This window comes from Neoarius graeffei, chromosome 23 (assembly GCF_027579695.1).
Source record: "Neoarius graeffei isolate fNeoGra1 chromosome 23, fNeoGra1.pri, whole genome shotgun sequence".
NCBI classification, from domain to species: Eukaryota; Metazoa; Chordata; class Actinopteri; order Siluriformes; family Ariidae; genus Neoarius; species Neoarius graeffei.
This window is the reverse complement of record NC_083591.1, coordinates 59,419,016-59,427,687: the sequence shown is the minus strand read 5'-3', so window position 1 is coordinate 59,427,687 and position 8,672 is coordinate 59,419,016.

Below are 8,672 nucleotides of genomic sequence, written 5' to 3'. Positions count from 1 at the left end.
TGATGTGCTACTGTGTTAGCTTTTAGCTCTTTAGCAAGGCACGCTAATGCTAATTGTGATACTGAATGAAACTTCATGTGCGAGCTGCATGAAGCACATTCACAGCATTTCGCTTTTATTAAAGAAAGAAGTCGAGGTGTTTCACATGTGGCAGCATCACTGCGTCGCCTCAGCTGTTGTGTTGTGTGAACTTTACTCTGTAAACACGAGAACACGGCATTTTTGGCCTGAAAGTAATTAAGTGTGTTGCAGATAAACCTGCTGATCTTTCACCCTTCCACTGTGTGTAAAAAAGAAAAAAAGATGAGTGCAGGATCTTCAAAGTAAAAAGGATAAACACAAAATAATGATGTTCATATTAATGCAACTGTATGTTAAAGTTATGCAAATAAATTTCCAAAACGATCCTAAAATGTTTATTTGAAGAACCCTTTATATTTTAAACAAAGCAGAATTTATCTATGTGAGGAATTGAAACATGAGATCTACTGAGTGTTTCATTTCTTTCAACACAAAAAGTGTGAGGCTCTGAACACACCTGATAATCCAAATAAAACACAATATAAATAAAATGAATTGTATTATAACAATAAATAATATTAGTAACATTACGTCTATAGGATGCGTTATCCTGCTGAAAGAGTTCACTGCCACGAGGGAATACTGTGGCCACGAGGGGTGAACTTGGTCTGCAATGGTGTTCAGGTTGGTGCTACGTGTCAAAGTAACATCCACATGAGCACCAGGACCCGAGGTTTCCCAGGAGAACATTGTCCAGAGCATCACAGCGTCCGCCGGCTCACCTTCTGACCACAGAGCATCCTGGTGCCGTCTCTTCTCCAGGTAAGTGAGACACACACACACCCGGCCGTCCGCGTGATGTAAAGGAAAGCGTGATTCATTAAACCAGGCCTCTTCTTCCATTGCTCCATGGTCCAGTTCTGATGCTCATGTGCCCACTGCAGGTCTTTAGTGGTGTACAGGGGGTCAGTGTGGTCACTCTGACTGATCTGCAGCTACACAGCTCCAGACGCAGCAAGCTGTGATGATCTGTGTGTTCTGACTCCTTTCTGTCAGAGCCACTCCTTTCTGTGGGATTGGACCATATAGGCTAGCCCTCGTGCCCCATGACCCTGTTGCTGGTTCACCGGTTGTCCTTCAGGTCCTTGGAGCACTTTTGTTCGGTACTAACCACTGCATACCAGGAATACCCCACAGGACGTGCCGTTTTGGAGATGCTCAGACCCAGTCATCTCACCATCACAATTTCTCAGAGTCGCTCAGATCCTTACGCTCGCCCATTTTTCCTGCTTCCAACACATCAACGTCAACAACTTGCTGTTCTCTTGCTGCCGAATAAACCCCACCCCTCGACACTGTCATGAGATAATCACTGTTATTCACTTCTTCACCTGTCAGTGGTTTAATGTTATGGCTGATCGGTGTGTATTTAAATATACTGAGAGCGCTCAGCTATAGATTGGCGACCTGCCCAGGGTAAACCCCGCATCTCAGCTAAAGCCAGCTGGGATTGGCTCCAGCTTCCCCTGCAAGGGTGATTAGATATGTTGTCTCCATAATGGATGGATATAATAATAGATATTAGATGTCTGAAGAAAAATATAATAAATAAACAAACAAATAAATGGACTTGACCTCAACATGACTGCAGCATCATTCATTCATTCATATATATATATATTTCAATTACACACCTGTTATATTCAGGGAGAAGAGAAGGATTTATTTCTGTTCTCTGTGATGATGCTTAGTGAACGCATACTGACCTCATTACACTCGTCCTGACATCTGATGCGTCAGAGTTGAACTTTTTGACGTGATGATCATTCAGCTGAAACCCTGCCCTTCTATCTCCTGCCAATATCAAGAGGTCAGAGGTCAAAGTTTGTGTGTTTGAGTGATGAGCAGACTAATGTGCTGTGCATAAGTGTGAGTTTTGGACTTGTACTGTACTGTCTGTGCTGCAGAATCTTTTGTCATAATGTACATTTTTATGAAATTATAGTCACTGGTTTTGTTATTCATACATTTGTGCATTATTACTATTATTAATTTGCACTAGCAGATTTCCTTTTTTCTACTCTCAAGTTGTTTCTCTCACTCAGGAGAACAACAACGTTTTATTTTATTTACACCTCTAAGCATAAGTATAACACTAAAATATACAACCCCGATTCCAAAAAAGTTGGGACAAAGTACAAATTGTAAATAAAAATGGAATGAATAATTTACAAATCTCAAAAACTGATATTGTATTCACAATAGAACATAGACAACATATCAAATGTCGAAAGTGAGACATTTTGAAATTTCATGCCAAATATTGGCTCATTTGAAATTTCATGACAGCAACACATCTCAAAAAAGTTGGGACAGGGGCAATAAGAGGCTGGAAAAGTTAAAGGGACAAAAAAGGAACAGCTGGAGGAGCAAACTGCAACTCATTAGGTCAACTGGCAATAGGTCATTAACATGACTGGGTATAAAAAGAGCATCTTGGAGTGGCAGCGGCTCTCAGAAGTAAAGATGGGAAGAGGATCACCAATCCCCCTAATTCTGCGCCGACAAATAGTGGAGCAATATCAGAAAGGAGTTCGACAGTGTAAAATTGCAAAGAGTTTGAACATATCATCATCTACAGTGCATAATATCATCAAAAGATTCAGAGAATCTGGAAGAATCTCTGTGCGTAAGGGTCAAGGCCGGAAAACCATACTGGGTGCCCGTGATCTTCGGGCCCTTAGACGGCACTGCATCACATACAGGCATGCTTCTGTATTGGAAATCACAAAATGGGCTCAGGAATATTTCCAGAGAACATTATCTGTGAACACAATTCACCGTGCCATCCGCCGTTGCCAGCTAAAACTCTATAGTTCAAAGAAGAAGCCATATCTAAACATGATCCAGAAGCGCAGACGTCTTCTCTGGGCCAAGGCTCATTTAAAATGGACTGTGGCAAAGTGGAAAACTGTTCTGTGGTCAGACGAATCAAAATGTGAAGTTCTTTATGGAAATCAGGGACGCCGTGTCATTCGGACTAAAGAGGAGAAGGACGACCCGAGTTGTTATCAGCGCTCAGTTCAGAAGCCTGCATCTCTGATGGTATGGGGTTGCATTAGTGCGTGTGGCATGGGCAGCTTACACATCTGGAAAGACACCATCAATGCTGAAAGGTATATCCAGGTTCTAGAGCAACATATGCTCCCATCCAGACGACGTCTCTTTCAGGGAAGACCTTGCATTTTCCAACATGACAATGCCAAACCACATACTGCATCAATTACAGCATCATGGCTGCGTAGAAGAAGGGTCCGGGTACTGAACTGGCCAGCCTGCAGTCCAGATCTTTCACCCATAGAAAACATTTGGCGCATCATAAAACGGAAGATACGACAAAAAAGACCTAAGACAGTTGAGCAACTAGAATCCTACATTAGACAAGAATGGGTTAACATTCCTATCCCTAAACTTGAGCAACTTGTCTCCTCAGTCCCCAGACGTTTACAGACTGTTGTAAAGAGAAAAGGGGATGTCTCACAGTGGGAAACATGGCCTTGTCCCAACTTTTTTGAGATGTGTTGTTGTCATGAAATTTAAAATCACCTAATTTTTCTCTTTAAATGATACATTTTCTCAGTTTAAACATTTGATATGTCATCTATGTTCTATTCTGAATAAAATATGGAATTTTGAAACTTCCACATCATTGCATTCCGTTTTTATTTACAATTTGTACTTTGTCCCAACTTTTTTGGAATAGGGGTTGTAATATAACTAAGAAAGAAAAAAAGTGATATCAATAAACTGTAAGTTAAAACCAGAACTATGAATTTTGTAGAGGAAAAAAAAAGTATATATAAATGTAATTTGGAAAGAGGTGCAGGAAGCCCTAGAATAACTTGAAAGCTAATCTAGCTAGGGCTTCCTAGTCTGAGGGGTAAGCATTGAATGAATGAATGAATGAATTAATTAATTCACACACACACACAAAGGGGAAGAAAGAAAAAAAACCATGAGACTAGACAAAAGAAGCCTGCAGTAGGATGAGATATTTGTATGAATTGAATTGGTTTGTCAATAGGTAGAAAAAAAATGTGATTTTTTTTCTTGAATGCTTTTTTGGGTAACTATTATTATTATTATTATTATGTTTTTTTAGGACGCTATTTCTCCCTCAGTTTTCAACCAATGATCACCACATTTCACATGAAGAATCCCTCTGGGCTACATTATGTTGCTATGACTTTTGGTGCTGATCTGGATCACTGAACCGGAATGATCCATGAAAAATGGAATTTTTTTCCTCACTAAGCGTCATTCTTACTGTTCCGGATCTGCAGGGTACGGTGACCAGACGTCCCGGTTTGTAAGAGCTAGCGCAAATCACTGTGACTTTAGTCACAGTCTCTATTATTATTATTATTATTATTATTTATTTAGTTTTAAATTACAGATAATTTACTTCCATTTGGTTTGCTCTATAGTAGCAGCTCATTAACAGTAAACATGCTTCACCAGTGTGGGGGGTTTTGCCCAGCCATCTTATGGTGGAGAATAATCAGTTGGAGTTTATTTGTTTGAAAAAGGGGCGGAGTTTGTGTGAGTTGGCGCTTTTGTGGCTTTTCTAATTGGCACTGAGCTCACACACTTCTGTCAGCAGCAGCAAAAAAAAATGTTAAGAATGTTGAGCATTGAGCAAGCAATGGAGCTACACAATACGATAACAGATAAAGTGTTAGATGACCATAAAGGCAGAGGAGAAAACATGATATTCTCACCTTTTATCTGAAATATTTATTGAGTTGATCTAGTTGCAGGCAGACAGCAGATGTGTAGATGCTTTGTCTGGTTTTATGGCTCTTGTTTATGCTTCAGTGGCTTCTCCGACATCTACAACATAAAGAAAAACAGCTTTGTTCATTAGAGATCTAAACGTACAGTGGTGCTTGAAAGTTTAGAATTTTCTATATTTCTGTATAAATATGACCTAAAAAAATCATCAGATTTTCACACAAGTCCTAAAAGTACATAAAGATTATTATATTACAGATCTGTAATATTGGATCATTTTCCTCAATAAATAAAAGACCAAGTATAATATTTTTGTCTCATTTGTTTAACTGGGTTCTCTTTATCTACTTTTAGGACTTGTGTGAAAATCTGATGATGTTTTAGGTCATATTTATGCAGAAATATAGAAAATTCTAAAGGGTTCACAAACTTTCAAGCACCACTGTACACTATATGGTCAAAAGTATGTGCACCCCTGACCATCACACCCATCTGTCCTGGTTGAACGTCTCATTCCAGATTTATTCTCATTTCATGTTATAATAAGTTCCACTCTTCTCTTCTGGAAAGACTTTTGACTAGATTTTGGGGTGTGGCTGTGGGAATTTGTGTTCATTCAGTTTAGCTCTAAGAGCGTTAATGAGATCAGATCCTGATGTTGGGATGTTGAGGCTCCAGTTCATCCCAAAGGTTTTCAGTGGGATTGAGTTCAGTCAGGGTTTCCACTTCAACCTGAACACACCATGTCTTCATGGAGCTCCTGTGCTTTGTGCACTTCGTCTTAATGGAACAGGTTTAGGTCTCTGAGTTCCAGTAAAGGGAAACTGTACTGTTACAGCAAACAGAGATGTTCTATACAGTTCTGTGCTTTAGACTTTGGGGAAGAACCACATACGAGTGTGATGGTCAGGGGTGCACGAACTTTTGACCACATAGTGTATGTCCGGATTTCTATAAAGCTGTAGACTTATTTATATTTTAATATATAAATACAGAATGCTTTTTTTTTGTCCAAAATGATGCAAAATATATTATTATTTGTAGTGAGTCAAATGGCTCCGAGCTGAGACAAAGTCTGGAAAGGAAAAAGGAAATCAATAACATTGTGAAATTCTTTTCCAGATCGCTTTCATTCTGTATTTTCCAGTGTTGCTTCATGTGTTCTCGTGTGTATATTGTCTTGACCTCATGATAGTGTGGAATTAAGTTCACACCTGGTGTGTCTGAGAACACAAAACTTGCTTTAAAAGAAATGAAAAGAATTTGACCGTGTGTGTGTGTGTGTGTGTGTGTGTGTGTGTAAAAGTGGTGCTGATAAATATATCTCAGCAATGGGCTCCTTTGTCATGGTTTGATGTGAACTTTCAGCTCCTGTGTTGTGTAATATTGATCATGTACACATCAGACCACTGCACCAAAACGCCATGGAAAATCTGTCAGTTGTCACGTATTCAATGGAATCCGCTCAGAACTCCATTTTACAGACCACAAGAGTGGAGCTCATTATAACAGGAAAGGAGAATAAATCCAGAATGAGACGTTCAACCAGGACAGATGGGTGTAATGGTCAGGGGGTGTGATGTCACATACTTCTGACCTTATAATGCAGATTTAGATCTCTATTGAACAAGGCCTATAAACATGTCCGCCATGGACTCTCGGAAAACACACCCACTTTCACGCTCACAGTCACCCGATTACTGATTGCACTCAGCTGGACTCCATCACAGCCACGCCCGGATATAAACGCAAACACCAGACCAAAGACTGTGTGAAGTAAACACTCGGTGATCTTTGTGTCTGATTTTACCAAGCTTTAGATCCCCATGTTGCTGTCCTGAGTTGTTGCCATTGCCTCCTTCCTGGTTTTTGTGCTTGTGGATTTTTCCCAGTTTGTGCTGTTTGTTGATCGCCTGACCCTTGCCTGTTTTTGATTACATTTGGGATTTTGCCCGTCTGTACTCAATAATCTCTAATTACAGACAGCTTTCACAATCACATTACATATATAAAAGCATGACCATGTTGTTGTAGCATAAATTTAACAACATAATCACTTCAAACATTAAAATTACTCCACAGCACTGTCGAGTTCTGGATTGTGATTGGTCAGAAGAGAAGGTGTTGATTAATTCTCTATAACAGCAGCTCTGACTGTAGTGCAGGTTTATATTAATGCGCTCATTCGGATACGTTATTGTTTCTATAGTAACAGCTCATTCACAGGGACTCGTACTTAAGAGAAAGTAAAAAGTGAAAGAACTAAAATGATCGTTGATGCGGTGGAGTTTTCTTAAAGTCAGTGTGTGTGTGTGTGTGTGTGTGTGTGTGCGTGTAATGTCTCTGGAAGGAGTCTCCAGTGTCGGTGCTGCTGTGTAACAATCAGAGGGGAAGCTGGAACTTTAAGTTTTCTTTCAGGACAGAGGAGTTTACACTTCTTTGCAGTTTCTCACAAACATGAAAAGCTGTTTTTGTCTTTGTAACTAAAAGAGAGAGAGAGAGAGAAAATACTATAACATCAGTGCGAACAGGAACTCACTCATTTCAGAGACATTCCACAATATTAAATGTAACTATAAAAGGATAAAAAGTATGACGTGTTGTTCTTTAACAAGACCATCAATGATGGCGTCGCTCACTCTGGCCCTCACTGCTCATTAAGGCTTAATTAGTCCATCACTTCATTAATAATTATAATGAAGCAAATCTGGGTGGAAGTTCTATGCACCCTAGGCTCCCCTACCTTCATGCCAGAAAGAATCAAAATCGGTGAAGAATTGAAAGAGAAGAAGCGATTTTCGTGAAATGTGGACGGAAGACGGACAACACATGATGGCATAAACTCATCACCTGTCGGCCGGATGAGCTAATAACTAAAAATTGTAATTGTTGAGAAATTCCTCTGGATATAAAAGGAACTAGAAAAGCACTTGGAGAGTGCAGACCTCCGCCAAGAATCCTTTAAAAAATTCCGGGATCCAGAAGGTGATCCGGATCACCGCCAAAATTTAATGGATTGTTACTTGTGCCCAGTCACACACCTGGAAAAAATTTCAGAGCAATCCGTTCATAACTTTTTCCATAATGTTGCTAACAGACAAACCAACAAACAAACAAACAAACCAACACTACCGAAAACATAACCTCCTTGGCGGAGGTAATGAAAGATGTAGGGACGTGCTATTATTGGGAAATAATCAGTAACACATGCACACACAAGCACACTGGTCTTCCATGATAGATGAGAAGCACTACTAATGTGAATATTTTAGTGTGACTATTATCAGTGTTTAACAATGAAAAAGGGTTCAAAAGTTTGGATCTTTAGGTTGATAAAGTATAAATACACAGGTACATTTCTGGTTTTTCCCTATTAAAACATAAAGGGGGTACAAACTTATACACTGAACTGTACTGTACAGTATAAAGAAGCTATAGACCCTTCCCACTGACGTCACCGGAAACCGGAAGTAAACAGACCCTGCGCCATATTGGAAGACCAACAAACTCGTGATCAGGGGGAAATAACGGCAGCGCGCAGAATTTAAACCCACGAGGCACTTGATTCATCATAAACCTGCAATGGTAAACTTTTGTGCTGTGTTAGGGTTCCAACAAAGCTGATGGGAAAGGGGAAAAGAAGTCTTTCTACAGAATACCAGCTGTGATTGAGACACAAGGGGAGCAAACCAAGGAGCTTTCTGCCGGGAGACAGAGAATAAGTGCATTACTGAGTGTCTGAGCAAAGGAGAGCCTGAACGTTGCAACCTCCCTATTGGCTGTTTGTAAAAATGTATCAATTGTTGCCCTTCATCGCGGACTCGAGAGACGAGACCTGACGAGTTAGTTCGTTGGCA